Source organism: Sebastes fasciatus, chromosome 11 (assembly GCF_043250625.1).
Source record: "Sebastes fasciatus isolate fSebFas1 chromosome 11, fSebFas1.pri, whole genome shotgun sequence".
NCBI classification, from domain to species: domain Eukaryota; kingdom Metazoa; phylum Chordata; class Actinopteri; order Perciformes; family Sebastidae; genus Sebastes; species Sebastes fasciatus.
In genome coordinates, this window is record NC_133805.1 from 30,751,545 (window position 1) to 30,771,093 (window position 19,549).

The following is a 19,549-nucleotide window of genomic DNA, read 5'->3' on the forward strand; positions in this document are numbered from 1 at the left end:
GAGGACTGCCGATGCCTCGCAGACACATTCCAGATATCTAGCATGCTAAATATCTAGACCCGTCGGGGACTCCTGCCAGAAGCTACAGCCAATGAGAGCGCAAGACACGGGTTGAGGGGAAATCTGGGGTCACAGTAGGAACTTACTGCATGTCAAAACAGCAAGTTTGGCAGTATAGATATGGGATGACTTTGAAAGTCTTGTAGTGTGAACATAGCTATCTACATACTGACATGCCCTACTCCCCAAGAGTCTCCCTTTTATTGTGGTCATAATAGCTATTGGAGATGCCAGGGATTGAACCCGGGGCCTCATACATGCAAAGCATGCGCTCTACCACTGAGCTACATCCCCCGTGGTTTTTGGGAATGTTTGACAATTTATTCCAGACACCTGAATAAAAGAAGAAATCTGACTAAAACACTTACGGTTAATCTGGTACGTTGCTTTAAAACCTGCGAAATGCAACTGCGATGGCCTTAAATCAAACCGGGTAGAGTGCTTGCACGACTATACCAGCAATCGCAGTGGAAAAGTAGGACATATGCTGCCTTAAGGCCCTGGCACACCGAGCCGTCGGCCGGCCGGCGATGAGCGTCCGTCGGACTGTTTTTTCCGGTGTGTCCCGCACACTCTAGTCGACTCTAGTCTAGTTGAATCGGTGGTGCCGCCCGTCGGTGAGAGAAATCACTCTCATTGGCAGTTCAGCCTTTGGTTCAGCTTAAACAAATCAGTGCACTAGAAGAGAAAAGGACGTGAGGGAAAGCAAGCCAACGAGGAAAGTCCAGAGGAAAAACACAGAGGGCTCTTCCCATTTTTCTTCTTGATCTCACCTGATCATTCCAATACACGGATATTTTCACAACGACATGGCCATCCGGAGTAAAGCTATGTGGTCGGCAACTGCTTTATTTTATGTCCGTATCATAATAAAGGCTTGTATATCCGCCGTCCTCGGTCTTCCGGTTTCCCTTTTTGAATGACAAGCACACACTACCGCGACCTGCTGGTAGGAAGAGTTATTTCATCTCAGGCAGGCACAGAACGTACGTGCTAACTGGCCGTCGGCTGTAGTCTTTGCGGTGTGTTCAAGTGCAACTCGTCGGCCAAAACAAAGGTGACGCGAGGCGACGCAACAGGCGGCTTTCGTTGCCGCTGGATTTTTGATGTCGGCTTGGTGTGTCCCCAGCTTTACTGCTTACTTTCTAACAACAATACCAAACAACAGTATACTGTCAGTGGAAGAAGAGAAGGACTGCGATGGCTGGGAATCGAACCCAGGTCAACTGCTTGGAAGGCAGCTATGCTCACCACTATACCACCATCGCTTCGCAAAGAAGGTCTTCCCGCCAAATTCGCCAATTTTTCTGGGCATCGAGACTGAAGCGAGCCCTGCATTTAAAAAATGCATGGTAGTGTCACCTCTACTTACTTATTTTTGATATTGTATCAAAATTGGATTTGATTGAAGGCCAATCTTAAGGCCCACACACAATCTAGTCTACTCAATCAACAATTACTGTCACAGAATCACTTTGTTACTGATGTTTTTTTCTAAGTTGCACCTAGTTTCCAAGTAACCAAGTATCATTGGTGGGCTCCCGCTGCCGAAAAGTGTCTTTCGTTGTCGGCAGGATTCGAACCTGCGCGGGGAGACCCCAATGGATTTCTAGTCCATCGCCTTAACCACTCGGCCACGACAACCTGTAAAACAACGGTTAATACCAATTTGCAAAAATGTCCTGAACTTTCCCAATTGCTGAGAAGAACAGGGCATATCAATGTAACGTACTTGTTCAGTTAAACGTCCACTTGCTTTTCTTGCCTTTGTGATAGTCGGTGCATTCTTTGCTTTGCGCTATCAGTGCTTGATCTTTTCAGTTCTCCTTGTAGCTGGGGACCTGTTTTTCCGCTCCCCTTTCCGCCGCTCGACGATATCCTCAGTCAGGGTCAGCAGTTCTCCTCCCCTGCTGAACGAAGCCTGAGCCAAACCCTGCTCTCCTTTTCTGAGTCGTCTAACAGTTTGCCAGAACTTCCACGATGCCAAAGGAAAGTCCTTCTCCGTAGCCTCCCGGAAATCAACATATGGTATGAATATCACATTTCATGGACTAATTGTGAATTCTCCATTCTGCTGTGAAGTAACAACTTTTGTCTTTCTTGGTGAATAATAAGCAGCTGGTAGAAGACGCTAGCCTCCCCGTCGGGGAATCGAACCCCGGTCTTCCGCGTGACAAGCGGAGATACTGTCCACTATACTAACGAGGACTGCCGAGAGGACTGCCGAGAGGACTGCGGAGAGGACTGCCGAGAGGACTGCGGAGAGGACTGCCGAGAGGCTTGCCGAGAGGCTTGCCGAGAGGCTTGCCGATGCCTCGCAGACACATTCCAGATATCTAGAATGCTAAATATCTAGACCCGTCGGGGACTCCTGCCAGAAGCTACAGCCAATGAGAGCGCAAGACACGGGTTGAGGGGAAATCTGGGGTCACAGTAGGAACTTACTGCATGTCAAAACAGCAAGTTTGGCAGTATAGATATGGGATGACTTTGAAAGTCTTATAGTGTGAACATAGCTATCTACATACTGACATGCCCTACTCCCCAAGAGTCTCCCTTTTATTGTGGTCATAATAGCTATTGGAGATGCCAGGGATTGAACCCGGGGCCTCATACATGCAAAGCATGCGCTCTACCACTGAGCTACATCCCCCGTGGTTTTTGGGAATGTTTGACAATTTATTCCAGACACCTGAATAAAAGAAGAAATCTGACTAAAACACTTACGGTTAATCTGGTACGTTGCTTTAAAACCTGCGAAATGCAACTGCGATGGCCTTAAATCAAACCGGGTAGAGTGCTTGCACGACTATACCAGCAATCGCAGTGGAAAAGTAGGACATATGCTGCCTTAAGGCCCTGGCACACCGAGCCGTCGGCCGGCCGGCGATGAGCGTCCGTCGGACTGTTTTTTCCGGTGTGTCCCGCACACTCTAGTCGACTCTAGTCTAGTTGAATCGGTGGTGCCGCCCGTCGGTGAGAGAAATCACTCTCATTGGCAGTTCAGCCTTTGGTTCAGCTTAAACAAATCAGTGCACTAGAAGAGAAAAGGACGTGAGGGAAAGCAAGCCAACGAGGAAAGTCCAGAGGAAAAACACAGAGGGCTCTTCCCATTTTTCTTCTTGATCTCACCTGATCATTCCAATACACGGATATTTTCACAACGACATGGCCATCCGGAGTAAAGCTATGTGGTCGGCAACTGCTTTATTTTATGTCCGTATCATAATAAAGGCTTGTATATCCGCCGTCCTCGGTCTTCCGGTTTCCCTTTTTGAATGACAAGCACACACTACCGCGACCTGCTGGTAGGAAGAGTTATTTCATCTCAGGCAGGCACAGAACGTACGTGCTAACTGGCCGTCGGCTGTAGTCTTTGCGGTGTGTTCAAGTGCAACTCGTCGGCCAAAACAAAGGTGACGCGAGGCGACGCAACAGGCGGCTTTCGTTGCCGCTGGATTTTTGATGTCGGCTTGGTGTGTCCCCAGCTTTACTGCTTACTTTCTAACAACAATACCAAACAACAGTATACTGTCAGTGGAAGAAGAGAAGGACTGCGATGGCTGGGAATCGAACCCAGGTCAACTGCTTGGAAGGCAGCTATGCTCACCACTATACCACCATCGCTTCGCGAAGAAGGTCTTCCCGCCAAATTCGCCAATTTTTCTGGGCATCGAGACTGAAGCGAGCCCTGCATTTAAAAAATGCATGGTAGTGTCACCTCTACTTACTTATTTTTGATATTGTATCAAAATTGGATTTGATTGAAGGCCAATCTTAAGGCCCACACACAATCTAGTCTACTCAATCAACAATTACTGTCACAGAATCACTTTGTTACTGATGTTTTTTTCTAAGTTGCACCTAGTTTCCAAGTAACCAAGTATCATTGGTGGGCTCCCGCTGCCGAAAAGTGTCTTTCGTTGTCGGCAGGATTCGAACCTGCGCGGGGAGACCCCAATGGATTTCTAGTCCATCGCCTTAACCACTCGGCCACGACAACCTGTAAAACAACGGTTAATACCAATTTGCAAAAATGTCCTGAACTTTCCCAATTGCTGAGAAGAACAGGGCATATCAATGTAACGTACTTGTTCAGTTAAACGTCCACTTGCTTTTCTTGCCTTTGTGATAGTCGGTGCATTCTTTGCTTTGCGCTATCAGTGCTTGATCTTTTCAGTTCTCCTTGTAGCTGGGGACCTGTTTTTCCGCTCCCCTTTCCGCCGCTCGACGATATCCTCAGTCAGGGTCAGCAGTTCTCCTCCCCTGCTGAACGAAGCCTGAGCCAAACCCTGCTCTCCTTTTCTGAGTCGTCTAACAGTTTGCCAGAACTTCCACGATGCCAAAGGAAAGTCCTTCTCCGTAGCCTCCCGGAAATCAACATATGGTATGAATATCACATTTCATGGACTAATTGTGAATTCTCCATTCTGCTGTGAAGTAACAACTTTTGTCTTTCTTGGTGAATAATAAGCAGCTGGTAGAAGACGCTAGCCTCCCCGTCGGGGAATCGAACCCCGGTCTTCCGCGTGACAAGCGGAGATACTGTCCACTATACTAACGAGGACTGCCGAGAGGACTGCCGAGAGGACTGCCGATGCCTCGCAGACACATTCCAGATATCTAGCATGCTAAATATCTAGACCCGTCGGGGACTCCTGCCAGAAGCTACAGCCAATGAGAGCGCAAGACACGGGTTGAGGGGAAATCTGGGGTCACAGTAGGAACTTACTGCATGTCAAAACAGCAAGTTTGGCAGTATAGATATGGGATGACTTTGAAAGTCTTGTAGTGTGAACATAGCTATCTACATACTGACATGCCCTACTCCCCAAGAGTCTCCCTTTTATTGTGGTCATAATAGCTATTGGAGATGCCAGGGATTGAACCCGGGGCCTCATACATGCAAAGCATGCGCTCTACCACTGAGCTACATCCCCCGTGGTTTTTGGGAATGTTTGACAATTTATTCCAGACACCTGAATAAAAGAAGAAATCTGACTAAAACACTTACGGTTAATCTGGTACGTTGCTTTAAAACCTGCGAAATGCAACTGCGATGGCCTTAAATCAAACCGGGTAGAGTGCTTGCACGACTATACCAGCAATCGCAGTGGAAAAGTAGGACATATGCTGCCTTAAGGCCCTGGCACACCGAGCCGTCGGCCGGCCGGCGATGAGCGTCCGTCGGACTGTTTTTTCCGGTGTGTCCCGCACACTCTAGTCGACTCTAGTCTAGTTGAATCGGTGGTGCCGCCCGTCGGTGAGAGAAATCACTCTCATTGGCAGTTCAGCCTTTGGTTCAGCTTAAACAAATCAGTGCACTAGAAGAGAAAAGGACGTGAGGGAAAGCAAGCCAACGAGGAAAGTCCAGAGGAAAAACACAGAGGGCTCTTCCCATTTTTCTTCTTGATCTCACCTGATCATTCCAATACACGGATATTTTCACAACGACATGGCCATCCGGAGTAAAGCTATGTGGTCGGCAACTGCTTTATTTTATGTCCGTATCATAATAAAGGCTTGTATATCCGCCGTCCTCGGTCTTCCGGTTTCCCTTTTTGAATGACAAGCACACACTACCGCGACCTGCTGGTAGGAAGAGTTATTTCATCTCAGGCAGGCACAGAACGTACGTGCTAACTGGCCGTCGGCTGTAGTCTTTGCGGTGTGTTCAAGTGCAACTCGTCGGCCAAAACAAAGGTGACGCGAGGCGACGCAACAGGCGGCTTTCGTTGCCGCTGGATTTTTGATGTCGGCTTGGTGTGTCCCCAGCTTTACTGCTTACTTTCTAACAACAATACCAAACAACAGTATACTGTCAGTGGAAGAAGAGAAGGACTGCGATGGCTGGGAATCGAACCCAGGTCAACTGCTTGGAAGGCAGCTATGCTCACCACTATACCACCATCGCTTCGCGAAGAAGGTCTTCCCGCCAAATTCGCCAATTTTTCTGGGCATCGAGACTGAAGCGAGCCCTGCATTTAAAAAATGCATGGGACTGTCACCTCTACTTACTTATTTTTGATATTGTATCAAAATTGGATTTGATTGAAGGCCAATCTTAAGGCCCACACACAATCTAGTCTACTCAATCAACAATTACTGTCACAGAATCACTTTGTTACTGATGTTTTTTTCTAAGTTGCACCTAGTTTCCAAGTAACCAAGTATCATTGGTGGGCTCCCGCTGCCGAAAAGTGTCTTTCGTTGTCGGCAGGATTCGAACCTGCGCGGGGAGACCCCAATGGATTTCTAGTCCATCGCCTTAACCACTCGGCCACGACAACCTGTAAAACAACGGTTAATACCAATTTGCAAAAATGTCCTGAACTTTCCCAATTGCTGAGAAGAACAGGGCATATCAATGTAACGTACTTGTTCAGTTAAACGTCCACTTGCTTTTCTTGCCTTTGTGATAGTCGGTGCATTCTTTGCTTTGCGCTATCAGTGCTTGATCTTTTCAGTTCTCCTTGTAGCTGGGGACCTGTTTTTCCGCTCCCCTTTCCGCCGCTCGACGATATCCTCAGTCAGGGTCAGCAGTTCTCCTCCCCTGCTGAACGAAGCCTGAGCCAAACCCTGCTCTCCTTTTCTGAGTCGTCTAACAGTTTGCCAGAACTTCCACGATGCCAAAGGAAAGTCCTTCTCCATAGCCTCCCGGAAATCAACATATGGTATGAATATCACATTTCATGGACTAATTGTGAATTCTCCATTCTGCTGTGAAGTAACAACTTTTGTCTTTCTTGGTGAATAATAAGCAGCTGGTAGAAGACGCTAGCCTCCCCGTCGGGGAATCGAACCCCGGTCTTCCGCGTGACAAGCGGAGATACTGTCCACTATACTAACGAAGACTGCCGAGAGGACTGCCGAGAGGACTGCCGAGAGGACTGCCGAGAGGACTGCCGAGAGGACTGCCGAGAGGACTGCCGATGCCTCGCAGACACATTCCAGATATCTAGCATGCTAAATATCTAGACCCGTCGGGGACTCCTGCCAGAAGCTACAGCCAATGAGAGCGCAAGACACGGGTTGAGGGGAAATCTGGGGTCACAGTAGGAACTTACTGCATGTCAAAACAGCAAGTTTGGCAGTATAGATATGGGATGACTTTGAAAGTCTTGTAGTGTGAACATAGCTATCTACATACTGACATGCCCTACTCCCCAAGAGTCTCCCTTTTATTGTGGTCATAATAGCTATTGGAGATGCCAGGGATTGAACCCGGGGCCTCATACATGCAAAGCATGCGCTCTACCACTGAGCTACATCCCCCGTGGTTTTTGGGAATGTTTGACAATTTATTCCAGACACCTGAATAAAAGAAGAAATCTGACTAAAACACTTACGGTTAATCTGGTACGTTGCTTTAAAACCTGCGAAATGCAACTGCGATGGCCTTAAATCAAACCGGGTAGAGTGCTTGCACGACTATACCAGCAATCGCAGTGGAAAAGTAGGACATATGCTGCCTTAAGGCCCTGGCACACCGAGCCGTCGGCCGGCCGGCGATGAGCGTCCGTCGGACTGTTTTTTCCGGTGTGTCCCGCACACTCTAGTCGACTCTAGTCTAGTTGAATCGGTGGTGCCGCCCGTCGGTGAGAGAAATCACTCTCATTGGCAGTTCAGCCTTTGGTTCAGCTTAAACAAATCAGTGCACTAGAAGAGAAAAGGACGTGAGGGAAAGCAAGCCAACGAGGAAAGTCCAGAGGAAAAACACAGAGGGCTCTTCCCATTTTTCTTCTTGATCTCACCTGATCATTCCAATACACGGATATTTTCACAACGACATGGCCATCCGGAGTAAAGCTATGTGGTCGGCAACTGCTTTATTTTATGTCCGTATCATAATAAAGGCTTGTATATCCGCCGTCCTCGGTCTTCCGGTTTCCCTTTTTGAATGACAAGCACACACTACCGCGACCTGCTGGTAGGAAGAGTTATTTCATCTCAGGCAGGCACAGAACGTACGTGCTAACTGGCCGTCGGCTGTAGTCTTTGCGGTGTGTTCAAGTGCAACTCGTCGGCCAAAACAAAGGTGACGCGAGGCGACGCAACAGGCGGCTTTCGTTGCCGCTGGATTTTTGATGTCGGCTTGGTGTGTCCCCAGCTTTACTGCTTACTTTCTAACAACAATACCAAACAACAGTATACTGTCAGTGGAAGAAGAGAAGGACTGCGATGGCTGGGAATCGAACCCAGGTCAACTGCTTGGAAGGCAGCTATGCTCACCACTATACCACCATCGCTTCGCGAAGAAGGTCTTCCCGCCAAATTCGCCAATTTTTCTGGGCATCGAGACTGAAGCGAGCCCTGCATTTAAAAAATGCATGGGACTGTCACCTCTACTTACTTATTTTTGATATTGTATCAAAATTGGATTTGATTGAAGGCCAATCTTAAGGCCCACACACAATCTAGTCTACTCAATCAACAATTACTGTCACAGAATCACTTTGTTACTGATGTTTTTTTCTAAGTTGCACCTAGTTTCCAAGTAACCAAGTATCATTGGTGGGCTCCCGCTGCCGAAAAGTGTCTTTCGTTGTCGGCAGGATTCGAACCTGCGCGGGGAGACCCCAATGGATTTCTAGTCCATCGCCTTAACCACTCGGCCACGACAACCTGTAAAACAACGGTTAATACCAATTTGCAAAAATGTCCTGAACTTTCCCAATTGCTGAGAAGAACAGGGCATATCAATGTAACGTACTTGTTCAGTTAAACGTCCACTTGCTTTTCTTGCCTTTGTGATAGTCGGTGCATTCTTTGCTTTGCGCTATCAGTGCTTGATCTTTTCAGTTCTCCTTGTAGCTGGGGACCTGTTTTTCCGCTCCCCTTTCCGCCGCTCGACGATATCCTCAGTCAGGGTCAGCAGTTCTCCTCCCCTGCTGAACGAAGCCTGAGCCAAACCCTGCTCTCCTTTTCTGAGTCGTCTAACAGTTTGCCAGAACTTCCACGATGCCAAAGGAAAGTCCTTCTCCGTAGCCTCCCGGAAATCAACATATGGTATGAATATCACATTTCATGGACTAATTGTGAATTCTCCATTCTGCTGTGAAGTAACAACTTTTGTCTTTCTTGGTGAATAATAAGCAGCTGGTAGAAGACGCTAGCCTCCCCGTCGGGGAATCGAACCCCGGTCTTCCGCGTGACAAGCGGAGATACTGTCCACTATACTAACGAGGACTGCCGAGAGGACTGCCGAGAGGACTGCCGATGCCTCGCAGACACATTCCAGATATCTAGCATGCTAAATATCTAGACCCGTCGGGGACTCCTGCCAGAAGCTACAGCCAATGAGAGCGCAAGACACGGGTTGAGGGGAAATCTGGGGTCACAGTAGGAACTTACTGCATGTCAAAACAGCAAGTTTGGCAGTATAGATATGGGATGACTTTGAAAGTCTTGTAGTGTGAACATAGCTATCTACATACTGACATGCCCTACTCCCCAAGAGTCTCCCTTTTATTGTGGTCATAATAGCTATTGGAGATGCCAGGGATTGAACCCGGGGCCTCATACATGCAAAGCATGCGCTCTACCACTGAGCTACATCCCCCGTGGTTTTTGGGAATGTTTGACAATTTATTCCAGACACCTGAATAAAAGAAGAAATCTGACTAAAACACTTACGGTTAATCTGGTACGTTGCTTTAAAACCTGCGAAATGCAACTGCGATGGCCTTAAATCAAACCGGGTAGAGTGCTTGCACGACTATACCAGCAATCGCAGTGGAAAAGTAGGACATATGCTGCCTTAAGGCCCTGGCACACCGAGCCGTCGGCCGGCCGGCGATGAGCGTCCGTCGGACTGTTTTTTCCGGTGTGTCCCGCACACTCTAGTCGACTCTAGTCTAGTTGAATCGGTGGTGCCGCCCGTCGGTGAGAGAAATCACTCTCATTGGCAGTTCAGCCTTTGGTTCAGCTTAAACAAATCAGTGCACTAGAAGAGAAAAGGACGTGAGGGAAAGCAAGCCAACGAGGAAAGTCCAGAGGAAAAACACAGAGGGCTCTTCCCATTTTTCTTCTTGATCTCACCTGATCATTCCAATACACGGATATTTTCACAACGACATGGCCATCCGGAGTAAAGCTATGTGGTCGGCAACTGCTTTATTTTATGTCCGTATCATAATAAAGGCTTGTATATCCGCCGTCCTCGGTCTTCCGGTTTCCCTTTTTGAATGACAAGCACACACTACCGCGACCTGCTGGTAGGAAGAGTTATTTCATCTCAGGCAGGCACAGAACGTACGTGCTAACTGGCCGTCGGCTGTAGTCTTTGCGGTGTGTTCAAGTGCAACTCGTCGGCCAAAACAAAGGTGACGCGAGGCGACGCAACAGGCGGCTTTCGTTGCCGCTGGATTTTTGATGTCGGCTTGGTGTGTCCCCAGCTTTACTGCTTACTTTCTAACAACAATACCAAACAACAGTATACTGTCAGTGGAAGAAGAGAAGGACTGCGATGGCTGGGAATCGAACCCAGGTCAACTGCTTGGAAGGCAGCTATGCTCACCACTATACCACCATCGCTTCGCGAAGAAGGTCTTCCCGCCAAATTCGCCAATTTTTCTGGGCATCGAGACTGAAGCGAGCCCTGCATTTAAAAAATGCATGGGACTGTCACCTCTACTTACTTATTTTTGATATTGTATCAAAATTGGATTTGATTGAAGGCCAATCTTAAGGCCCACACACAATCTAGTCTACTCAATCAACAATTACTGTCACAGAATCACTTTGTTACTGATGTTTTTTTCTAAGTTGCACCTAGTTTCCAAGTAACCAAGTATCATTGGTGGGCTCCCGCTGCCGAAAAGTGTCTTTCGTTGTCGGCAGGATTCGAACCTGCGCGGGGAGACCCCAATGGATTTCTAGTCCATCGCCTTAACCACTCGGCCACGACAACCTGTAAAACAACGGTTAATACCAATTTGCAAAAATGTCCTGAACTTTCCCAATTGCTGAGAAGAACAGGGCATATCAATGTAACGTACTTGTTCAGTTAAACGTCCACTTGCTTTTCTTGCCTTTGTGATAGTCGGTGCATTCTTTGCTTTGCGCTATCAGTGCTTGATCTTTTCAGTTCTCCTTGTAGCTGGGGACCTGTTTTTCCGCTCCCCTTTCCGCCGCTCGACGATATCCTCAGTCAGGGTCAGCAGTTCTCCTCCCCTGCTGAACGAAGCCTGAGCCAAACCCTGCTCTCCTTTTCTGAGTCGTCTAACAGTTTGCCAGAACTTCCACGATGCCAAAGGAAAGTCCTTCTCCGTAGCCTCCCGGAAATCAACATATGGTATGAATATCACATTTCATGGACTAATTGTGAATTCTCCATTCTGCTGTGAAGTAACAACTTTTGTCTTTCTTGGTGAATAATAAGCAGCTGGTAGAAGACGCTAGCCTCCCCGTCGGGGAATCGAACCCCGGTCTTCCGCGTGACAAGCGGAGATACTGTCCACTATACTAACGAGGACTGCCGAGAGGACTGCCGAGAGGCTTGCCGAGAGGCTTGCCGAGAGGCTTGCCGATGCCTCGCAGACACATTCCAGATATCTAGCATGCTAAATATCTAGACCCGTCGGGGACTCCTGCCAGAAGCTACAGCCAATGAGAGCGCAAGACACGGGTTGAGGGGAAATCTGGGGTCACAGTAGGAACTTACTGCATGTCAAAACAGCAAGTTTGGCAGTATAGATATGGGATGACTTTGAAAGTCTTATAGTGTGAACATAGCTATCTACATACTGACATGCCCTACTCCCCAAGAGTCTCCCTTTTATTGTGGTCATAATAGCTATTGGAGATGCCAGGGATTGAACCCGGGGCCTCATACATGCAAAGCATGCGCTCTACCACTGAGCTACATCCCCCGTGGTTTTTGGGAATGTTTGACAATTTATTCCAGACACCTGAATAAAAGAAGAAATCTGACTAAAACACTTACGGTTAATCTGGTACGTTGCTTTAAAACCTGCGAAATGCAACTGCGATGGCCTTAAATCAAACCGGGTAGAGTGCTTGCACGACTATACCAGCAATCACAGTGGAAAAGTAGGACATATGCTGCCTTAAGGCCCTGGCACACCGAGCCGTCGGCCGGCCGGCGATGAGCGTCCGTCGGACTGTTTTTTCCGGTGTGTCCCGCACACTCTAGTCGACTCTAGTCTAGTTGAATCGGTGGTGCCGCCCGTCGGTGAGAGAAATCACTCTCATTGGCAGTTCAGCCTTTGGTTCAGCTTAAACAAATCAGTGCACTAGAAGAGAAAAGGACGTGAGGGAAAGCAAGCCAACGAGGAAAGTCCAGAGGAAAAACACAGAGGGCTCTTCCCATTTTTCTTCTTGATCTCACCTGATCATTCCAATACACGGATATTTTCACAACGACATGGCCATCCGGAGTAAAGCTATGTGGTCGGCAACTGCTTTATTTTATGTCCGTATCATAATAAAGGCTTGTATATCCGCCGTCCTCGGTCTTCCGGTTTCCCTTTTTGAATGACAAGCACACACTACCGCGACCTGCTGGTAGGAAGAGTTATTTCATCTCAGGCAGGCACAGAACGTACGTGCTAACTGGCCGTCGGCTGTAGTCTTTGCGGTGTGTTCAAGTGCAACTCGTCGGCCAAAACAAAGGTGACGCGAGGCGACGCAACAGGCGGCTTTCGTTGCCGCTGGATTTTTGATGTCGGCTTGGTGTGTCCCCAGCTTTACTGCTTACTTTCTAACAACAATACCAAACAACAGTATACTGTCAGTGGAAGAAGAGAAGGACTGCGATGGCTGGGAATCGAACCCAGGTCAACTGCTTGGAAGGCAGCTATGCTCACCACTATACCACCATCGCTTCGCGAAGAAGGTCTTCCCGCCAAATTCGCCAATTTTTCTGGGCATCGAGACTGAAGCGAGCCCTGCATTTAAAAAATGCATGGGACTGTCACCTCTACTTACTTATTTTTGATATTGTATCAAAATTGGATTTGATTGAAGGCCAATCTTAAGGCCCACACACAATCTAGTCTACTCAATCAACAATTACTGTCACAGAATCACTTTGTTACTGATGTTTTTTTCTAAGTTGCACCTAGTTTCCAAGTAACCAAGTATCATTGGTGGGCTCCCGCTGCCGAAAAGTGTCTTTCGTTGTCGGCAGGATTCGAACCTGCGCGGGGAGACCCCAATGGATTTCTAGTCCATCGCCTTAACCACTCGGCCACGACAACCTGTAAAACAACGGTTAATACCAATTTGCAAAAATGTCCTGAACTTTCCCAATTGCTGAGAAGAACAGGGCATATCAATGTAACGTACTTGTTCAGTTAAACGTCCACTTGCTTTTCTTGCCTTTGTGATAGTCGGTGCATTCTTTGCTTTGCGCTATCAGTGCTTGATCTTTTCAGTTCTCCTTGTAGCTGGGGACCTGTTTTTCCGCTCCCCTTTCCGCCGCTCGACGATATCCTCAGTCAGGGTCAGCAGTTCTCCTCCCCTGCTGAACGAAGCCTGAGCCAAACCCTGCTCTCCTTTTCTGAGTCGTCTAACAGTTTGCCAGAACTTCCACGATGCCAAAGGAAAGTCCTTCTCCGTAGCCTCCCGGAAATCAACATATGGTATGAATATCACATTTCATGGACTAATTGTGAATTCTCCATTCTGCTGTGAAGTAACAACTTTTGTCTTTCTTGGTGAATAATAAGCAGCTGGTAGAAGACGCTAGCCTCCCCGTCGGGGAATCGAACCCCGGTCTTCCGCGTGACAAGCGGAGATACTGTCCACTATACTAACGAGGACTGCCGAGAGGACTGCCGAGAGGACTGCCGATGCCTCGCAGACACATTCCAGATATCTAGCATGCTAAATATCTAGACCCGTCGGGGACTCCTGCCAGAAGCTACAGCCAATGAGAGCGCAAGACACGGGTTGAGGGGAAATCTGGGGTCACAGTAGGAACTTACTGCATGTCAAAACAGCAAGTTTGGCAGTATAGATATGGGATGACTTTGAAAGTCTTGTAGTGTGAACATAGCTATCTACATACTGACATGCCCTACTCCCCAAGAGTCTCCCTTTTATTGTGGTCATAATAGCTATTGGAGATGCCAGGGATTGAACCCGGGGCCTCATACATGCAAAGCATGCGCTCTACCACTGAGCTACATCCCCCGTGGTTTTTGGGAATGTTTGACAATTTATTCCAGACACCTGAATAAAAGAAGAAATCTGACTAAAACACTTACGGTTAATCTGGTACGTTGCTTTAAAACCTGCGAAATGCAACTGCGATGGCCTTAAATCAAACCGGGTAGAGTGCTTGCACGACTATACCAGCAATCGCAGTGGAAAAGTAGGACATATGCTGCCTTAAGGCCCTGGCACACCGAGCCGTCGGCCGGCCGGCGATGAGCGTCCGTCGGACTGTTTTTTCCGGTGTGTCCCGCACACTCTAGTCGACTCTAGTCTAGTTGAATCGGTGGTGCCGCCCGTCGGTGAGAGAAATCACTCTCATTGGCAGTTCAGCCTTTGGTTCAGCTTAAACAAATCAGTGCACTAGAAGAGAAAAGGACGTGAGGGAAAGCAAGCCAACGAGGAAAGTCCAGAGGAAAAACACAGAGGGCTCTTCCCATTTTTCTTCTTGATCTCACCTGATCATTCCAATACACGGATATTTTCACAACGACATGGCCATCCGGAGTAAAGCTATGTGGTCGGCAACTGCTTTATTTTATGTCCGTATCATAATAAAGGCTTGTATATCCGCCGTCCTCGGTCTTCCGGTTTCCCTTTTTGAATGACAAGCACACACTACCGCGACCTGCTGGTAGGAAGAGTTATTTCATCTCAGGCAGGCACAGAACGTACGTGCTAACTGGCCGTCGGCTGTAGTCTTTGCGGTGTGTTCAAGTGCAACTCGTCGGCCAAAACAAAGGTGACGCGAGGCGACGCAACAGGCGGCTTTCGTTGCCGCTGGATTTTTGATGTCGGCTTGGTGTGTCCCCAGCTTTACTGCTTACTTTCTAACAACAATACCAAACAACAGTATACTGTCAGTGGAAGAAGAGAAGGACTGCGATGGCTGGGAATCGAACCCAGGTCAACTGCTTGGAAGGCAGCTATGCTCACCACTATACCACCATCGCTTCGCGAAGAAGGTCTTCCCGCCAAATTCGCCAATTTTTCTGGGCATCGAGACTGAAGCGAGCCCTGCATTTAAAAAATGCATGGGACTGTCACCTCTACTTACTTATTTTTGATATTGTATCAAAATTGGATTTGATTGAAGGCCAATCTTAAGGCCCACACACAATCTAGTCTACTCAATCAACAATTACTGTCACAGAATCACTTTGTTACTGATGTTTTTTTCTAAGTTGCACCTAGTTTCCAAGTAACCAAGTATCATTGGTGGGCTCCCGCTGCCGAAAAGTGTCTTTCGTTGTCGGCAGGATTCGAACCTGCGCGGGGAGACCCCAATGGATTTCTAGTCCATCGCCTTAACCACTCGGCCACGACAACCTGTAAAACAACGGTTAATACCAATTTGCAAAAATGTCCTGAACTTTCCCAATTGCTGAGAAGAACAGGGCATATCAATGTAACGTACTTGTTCAGTTAAACGTCCACTTGCTTTTCTTGCCTTTGTGATAGTCGGTGCATTCTTTGCTTTGCGCTATCAGTGCTTGATCTTTTCAGTTCTCCTTGTAGCTGGGGACCTGTTTTTCCGCTCCCCTTTCCGCCGCTCGACGATATCCTCAGTCAGGGTCAGCAGTTCTCCTCCCCTGCTGAACGAAGCCTGAGCCAAACCCTGCTCTCCTTTTCTGAGTCGTCTAACAGTTTGCCAGAACTTCCACGATGCCAAAGGAAAGTCCTTCTCCGTAGCCTCCCGGAAATCAACATATGGTATGAATATCACATTTCATGGACTAATTGTGAATTCTCCATTCTGCTGTGAAGTAACAACTTTTGTCTTTCTTGGTGAATAATAAGCAGCTGGTAGAAGACGCTAGCCTCCCCGTCGGGGAATCGAACCCCGGTCTTCCGCGTGACAAGCGGAGATACTGTCCACTATACTAACAAGGACTGCCGAGAGGACTGCCGAGAGGACTGCGGAGAGGACTGCCGAGAGGACTGCGGAGAGGACTGCCGAGAGGCTTGCCGAGAGGCTTGCCGAGAGGCTTGCCGATGCCTCGCAGACACATTCCAGATATCTAGAATGCTAAATATCTAGACCCGTCGGGGACTCCTGCCAGAAGCTACAGCCAATGAGAGCGCAAGACACGGGTTGAGGGGAAATCTGGGGTCACAGTAGGAACTTACTGCATGTCAAAACAGCAAGTTTGGCAGTATAGATATGGGATGACTTTGAAAGTCTTATAGTGTGAACATAGCTATCTACATACTGACATGCCCTACTCCCCAAGAGTCTCCCTTTTATTGTGGTCATAATAGCTATTGGAGATGCCAGGGATTGAACCCGGGGCCTCATACATGCAAAGCATGCGCTCTACCACTGAGCTACATCCCCCGTGGTTTTTGGGAATGTTTGACAATTTATTCCAGACACCTGAATAAAAGAAGAAATCTGACTAAAACACTTACGGTTAATCTGGTACGTTGCTTTAAAACCTGCGAAATGCAACTGCGATGGCCTTAAATCAAACCGGGTAGAGTGCTTGCACGACTATACCAGCAATCGCAGTGGAAAAGTAGGACATATGCTGCCTTAAGGCCCTGGCACACTGAGCCGTCGGCCGGCCGGCGATGAGCGTCCGTCGGACTGTTTTTTCCGGTGTGTCCCGCACACTCTAGTCGACTCTAGTCTAGTTGAATCGGTGGTGCCGCCCGTCGGTGAGAGAAATCACTCTCATTGGCAGTTCAGCCTTTGGTTCAGCTTAAACAAATCAGTGCACTAGAAGAGAAAAGGACGTGAGGGAAAGCAAGCCAACGAGGAAAGTCCAGAGGAAAAACACAGAGGGCTCTTCCCATTTTTCTTCTTGATCTCACCTGATCATTCCAATACACGGATATTTTCACAACGACATGGCCATCCGGAGTAAAGCTATGTGGTCGGCAACTGCTTTATTTTATGTCCGTATCATAATAAAGGCTTGTATATCCGCCGTCCTCGGTCTTCCGGTTTCCCTTTTTGAATGACAAGCACACACTACCGCGACCTGCTGGTAGGAAGAGTTATTTCATCTCAGGCAGGCACAGAACGTACGTGCTAACTGGCCGTCGGCTGTAGTCTTTGCGGTGTGTTCAAGTGCAACTCGTCGGCCAAAACAAAGGTGACGCGAGGCGACGCAACAGGCGGCTTTCGTTGCCGCTGGATTTTTGATGTCGGCTTGGTGTGTCCCCAGCTTTACTGCTTACTTTCTAACAACAATACCAAACAACAGTATACTGTCAGTGGAAGAAGAGAAGGACTGCGATGGCTGGGAATCGAACCCAGGTCAACTGCTTGGAAGGCAGCTATGCTCACCACTATACCACCATCGCTTCGCGAAGAAGGTCTTCCCGCCAAATTCGCCAATTTTTCTGGGCATCGAGACTGAAGCGAGCCCTGCAATTAAAAAATGCATGGGACTGTCACCTCTACTTACTTATTTTTGATATTGTATCAAAATTGGATTTGATTGAAGGCCAATCTTAAGGCCCACACACAATCTAGTCTACTCAATCAACAATTACTGTCACAGAATCACTTTGTTACTGATGTTTTTTTCTAAGTTGCACCTAGTTTCCAAGTAACCAAGTATCATTGGTGGGCTCCCGCTGCCGAAAAGTGTCTTTCGTTGTCGGCAGGATTCGAACCTGCGCGGGGAGACCCCAATGGATTTCTAGTCCATCGCCTTAACCACTCGGCCACGACAACCTGTAAAACAACGGTTAATACCAATTTGCAAAAATGTCCTGAACTTTCCCAATTGCTGAGAAGAACAGGGCATATCAATGTAACGTACTTGTTCAGTTAAACGTCCACTTGCTTTTCTTGCCTTTGTGATAGTCGGTGCATTCTTTGCTTTGCGCTATCAGTGCTTGATCTTTTCAGTTCTCCTTGTAGCTGGGGACCTGTTTTTCCGCTCCCCTTTCCGCCGCTCGACGATATCCTCAGTCAGGGTCAGCAGTTCTCCTCCCCTGCTGAACGAAGCCTGAGCCAAACCCTGCTCTCCTTTTCTGAGTCGTCTAACAGTTTGCCAGAACTTCCACGATGCCAAAGGAAAGTCCTTCTCCATAGCCTCCCGGAAATCAACATATGGTATGAATATCACATTTCATGGACTAATTGTGAATTCTCCATTCTGCTGTGAAGTAACAACTTTTGTCTTTCTTGGTGAATAATAAGCAGCTGGTAGAAGACGCTAGCCTCCCCGTCGGGGAATCGAACCCCGGTCTTCCGCGTGACAAGCGGAGATACTGTCCACTATACTAACGAAGACTGCCGAGAGGACTGCCGAGAGGACTGCCGAGAGGACTGCCGAGAGGACTGCCGAGAGGACTGACGAGAGGACTGCCGAGAGGACTGCCGATGCCTCGCAGACACATTCCAGATATCTAGCATGCTAAATATCTAGACCCGTCGGGGACTCCTGCCAGAAGCTACAGCCAATGAGAGCGCAAGACACGGGTTGAGGGGAAATCTGGGGTCACAGTAGGAACTTACTGCATGTCAAAACAGCAAGTTTGGCAGTATAGATATGGGATGACTTTGAAAGTCTTGTAGTGTGAACATAGCTATCTACATACTGACATGCCCTACTCCCCAAGAGTCTCCCTTTTATTGTGGTCATAATAGCTATTGGAGATGCCAGGGATTGAACCCGGGGCCTCATACATGCAAAGCATGCGCTCTACCACTGAGCTACATCCCCCGTGGTTTTTGGGAATGTTTGACAATTTATTCCAGACACCTGAATAAAAGAAGAAATCTGACTAAAACACTTACGGTTAATCTGGTACGTTGCTTTAAAACCTGCGAAATGCAACTGCGATGGCCTTAAATCAAACCGGGTAGAGTGCTTGCACGACTATACCAGCAATCGCAGTGGAAAAGTAGGACATATGCTGCCTTAAGGCCCTGGCACACCGAGCCGTCGGCCGGCCGGCGATGAGCGTCCGTCGGACTGTTTTTTCCGGTGTGTCCCGCACACTCTAGTCGACTCTAGTCTAGTTGAATCGGTGGTGCCGCCCGTCGGTGAGAGAAATCACTCTCATTGGCAGTTCAGCCTTTGGTTCAGCTTAAACAAATCAGTGCACTAGAAGAGAAAAGGACGTGAGGGAAAGCAAGCCAACGAGGAAAGTCCAGAGGAAAAACACAGAGGGCTCTTCCCATTTTTCTTCTTGATCTCACCTGATCATTCCAATACACGGATATTTTCACAACGACATGGCCATCCGGAGTAAAGCTATGTGGTCGGCAACTGCTTTATTTTATGTCCGTATCATAATAAAGGCTTGTATATCCGCCGTCCTCGGTCTTCCGGTTTCCCTTTTT

At 48.0% G+C, this 19,549-nt stretch overlaps 30 non-coding genes across 30 annotated transcripts; all 30 read right to left on the bottom strand.

The window, feature by feature from the left end:
• Positions 1-282: 282 nt before the first annotated feature.
• Positions 283-354, bottom strand: trnaa-ugc (transfer RNA alanine (anticodon UGC)). The gene has a single exon. It is a non-coding gene; the product is annotated as a tRNA-Ala (tRNA).
• Positions 355-1,256: 902 nt separating this feature from the next.
• Positions 1,257-1,328, bottom strand: trnag-ucc (transfer RNA glycine (anticodon UCC)). The gene has a single exon. It is a non-coding gene; the product is annotated as a tRNA-Gly (tRNA).
• Positions 1,329-1,622: 294 nt separating this feature from the next.
• trnas-aga (transfer RNA serine (anticodon AGA)) lies at positions 1,623-1,704 on the bottom strand. The gene has a single exon. It is a non-coding gene; the product is annotated as a tRNA-Ser (tRNA).
• A 492-nt stretch (positions 1,705-2,196) lies between these two features.
• On the bottom strand, positions 2,197-2,268 carry trnad-guc (transfer RNA aspartic acid (anticodon GUC)). The gene has a single exon. It is a non-coding gene; the product is annotated as a tRNA-Asp (tRNA).
• A 373-nt stretch (positions 2,269-2,641) lies between these two features.
• On the bottom strand, positions 2,642-2,713 carry trnaa-ugc (transfer RNA alanine (anticodon UGC)). Its single transcript has one exon. It is a non-coding gene; the product is annotated as a tRNA-Ala (tRNA).
• A 902-nt stretch (positions 2,714-3,615) lies between these two features.
• On the bottom strand, positions 3,616-3,687 carry trnag-ucc (transfer RNA glycine (anticodon UCC)). The gene has a single exon. It is a non-coding gene; the product is annotated as a tRNA-Gly (tRNA).
• A 294-nt stretch (positions 3,688-3,981) lies between these two features.
• Positions 3,982-4,063, bottom strand: trnas-aga (transfer RNA serine (anticodon AGA)). Its single transcript has one exon. It is a non-coding gene; the product is annotated as a tRNA-Ser (tRNA).
• Positions 4,064-4,555: 492 nt separating this feature from the next.
• trnad-guc (transfer RNA aspartic acid (anticodon GUC)) lies at positions 4,556-4,627 on the bottom strand. The gene has a single exon. It is a non-coding gene; the product is annotated as a tRNA-Asp (tRNA).
• A 301-nt stretch (positions 4,628-4,928) lies between these two features.
• On the bottom strand, positions 4,929-5,000 carry trnaa-ugc (transfer RNA alanine (anticodon UGC)). The gene has a single exon. It is a non-coding gene; the product is annotated as a tRNA-Ala (tRNA).
• A 902-nt stretch (positions 5,001-5,902) lies between these two features.
• trnag-ucc (transfer RNA glycine (anticodon UCC)) lies at positions 5,903-5,974 on the bottom strand. The gene has a single exon. It is a non-coding gene; the product is annotated as a tRNA-Gly (tRNA).
• A 294-nt stretch (positions 5,975-6,268) lies between these two features.
• Positions 6,269-6,350, bottom strand: trnas-aga (transfer RNA serine (anticodon AGA)). The gene has a single exon. It is a non-coding gene; the product is annotated as a tRNA-Ser (tRNA).
• A 913-nt stretch (positions 6,351-7,263) lies between these two features.
• trnaa-ugc (transfer RNA alanine (anticodon UGC)) lies at positions 7,264-7,335 on the bottom strand. Its single transcript has one exon. It is a non-coding gene; the product is annotated as a tRNA-Ala (tRNA).
• Positions 7,336-8,237: 902 nt separating this feature from the next.
• trnag-ucc (transfer RNA glycine (anticodon UCC)) lies at positions 8,238-8,309 on the bottom strand. Its single transcript has one exon. It is a non-coding gene; the product is annotated as a tRNA-Gly (tRNA).
• A 294-nt stretch (positions 8,310-8,603) lies between these two features.
• Positions 8,604-8,685, bottom strand: trnas-aga (transfer RNA serine (anticodon AGA)). The gene has a single exon. It is a non-coding gene; the product is annotated as a tRNA-Ser (tRNA).
• Positions 8,686-9,177: 492 nt separating this feature from the next.
• trnad-guc (transfer RNA aspartic acid (anticodon GUC)) lies at positions 9,178-9,249 on the bottom strand. Its single transcript has one exon. It is a non-coding gene; the product is annotated as a tRNA-Asp (tRNA).
• A 301-nt stretch (positions 9,250-9,550) lies between these two features.
• trnaa-ugc (transfer RNA alanine (anticodon UGC)) lies at positions 9,551-9,622 on the bottom strand. Its single transcript has one exon. It is a non-coding gene; the product is annotated as a tRNA-Ala (tRNA).
• A 902-nt stretch (positions 9,623-10,524) lies between these two features.
• On the bottom strand, positions 10,525-10,596 carry trnag-ucc (transfer RNA glycine (anticodon UCC)). The gene has a single exon. It is a non-coding gene; the product is annotated as a tRNA-Gly (tRNA).
• A 294-nt stretch (positions 10,597-10,890) lies between these two features.
• Positions 10,891-10,972, bottom strand: trnas-aga (transfer RNA serine (anticodon AGA)). The gene has a single exon. It is a non-coding gene; the product is annotated as a tRNA-Ser (tRNA).
• A 492-nt stretch (positions 10,973-11,464) lies between these two features.
• Positions 11,465-11,536, bottom strand: trnad-guc (transfer RNA aspartic acid (anticodon GUC)). The gene has a single exon. It is a non-coding gene; the product is annotated as a tRNA-Asp (tRNA).
• Positions 11,537-11,861: 325 nt separating this feature from the next.
• trnaa-ugc (transfer RNA alanine (anticodon UGC)) lies at positions 11,862-11,933 on the bottom strand. The gene has a single exon. It is a non-coding gene; the product is annotated as a tRNA-Ala (tRNA).
• Positions 11,934-12,835: 902 nt separating this feature from the next.
• On the bottom strand, positions 12,836-12,907 carry trnag-ucc (transfer RNA glycine (anticodon UCC)). Its single transcript has one exon. It is a non-coding gene; the product is annotated as a tRNA-Gly (tRNA).
• Positions 12,908-13,201: 294 nt separating this feature from the next.
• Positions 13,202-13,283, bottom strand: trnas-aga (transfer RNA serine (anticodon AGA)). Its single transcript has one exon. It is a non-coding gene; the product is annotated as a tRNA-Ser (tRNA).
• A 492-nt stretch (positions 13,284-13,775) lies between these two features.
• On the bottom strand, positions 13,776-13,847 carry trnad-guc (transfer RNA aspartic acid (anticodon GUC)). Its single transcript has one exon. It is a non-coding gene; the product is annotated as a tRNA-Asp (tRNA).
• A 301-nt stretch (positions 13,848-14,148) lies between these two features.
• Positions 14,149-14,220, bottom strand: trnaa-ugc (transfer RNA alanine (anticodon UGC)). The gene has a single exon. It is a non-coding gene; the product is annotated as a tRNA-Ala (tRNA).
• Positions 14,221-15,122: 902 nt separating this feature from the next.
• Positions 15,123-15,194, bottom strand: trnag-ucc (transfer RNA glycine (anticodon UCC)). The gene has a single exon. It is a non-coding gene; the product is annotated as a tRNA-Gly (tRNA).
• A 294-nt stretch (positions 15,195-15,488) lies between these two features.
• Positions 15,489-15,570, bottom strand: trnas-aga (transfer RNA serine (anticodon AGA)). The gene has a single exon. It is a non-coding gene; the product is annotated as a tRNA-Ser (tRNA).
• A 937-nt stretch (positions 15,571-16,507) lies between these two features.
• trnaa-ugc (transfer RNA alanine (anticodon UGC)) lies at positions 16,508-16,579 on the bottom strand. Its single transcript has one exon. It is a non-coding gene; the product is annotated as a tRNA-Ala (tRNA).
• Positions 16,580-17,481: 902 nt separating this feature from the next.
• trnag-ucc (transfer RNA glycine (anticodon UCC)) lies at positions 17,482-17,553 on the bottom strand. The gene has a single exon. It is a non-coding gene; the product is annotated as a tRNA-Gly (tRNA).
• A 294-nt stretch (positions 17,554-17,847) lies between these two features.
• On the bottom strand, positions 17,848-17,929 carry trnas-aga (transfer RNA serine (anticodon AGA)). The gene has a single exon. It is a non-coding gene; the product is annotated as a tRNA-Ser (tRNA).
• A 925-nt stretch (positions 17,930-18,854) lies between these two features.
• Positions 18,855-18,926, bottom strand: trnaa-ugc (transfer RNA alanine (anticodon UGC)). Its single transcript has one exon. It is a non-coding gene; the product is annotated as a tRNA-Ala (tRNA).
• Positions 18,927-19,549: the final 623 nt, after the last annotated feature.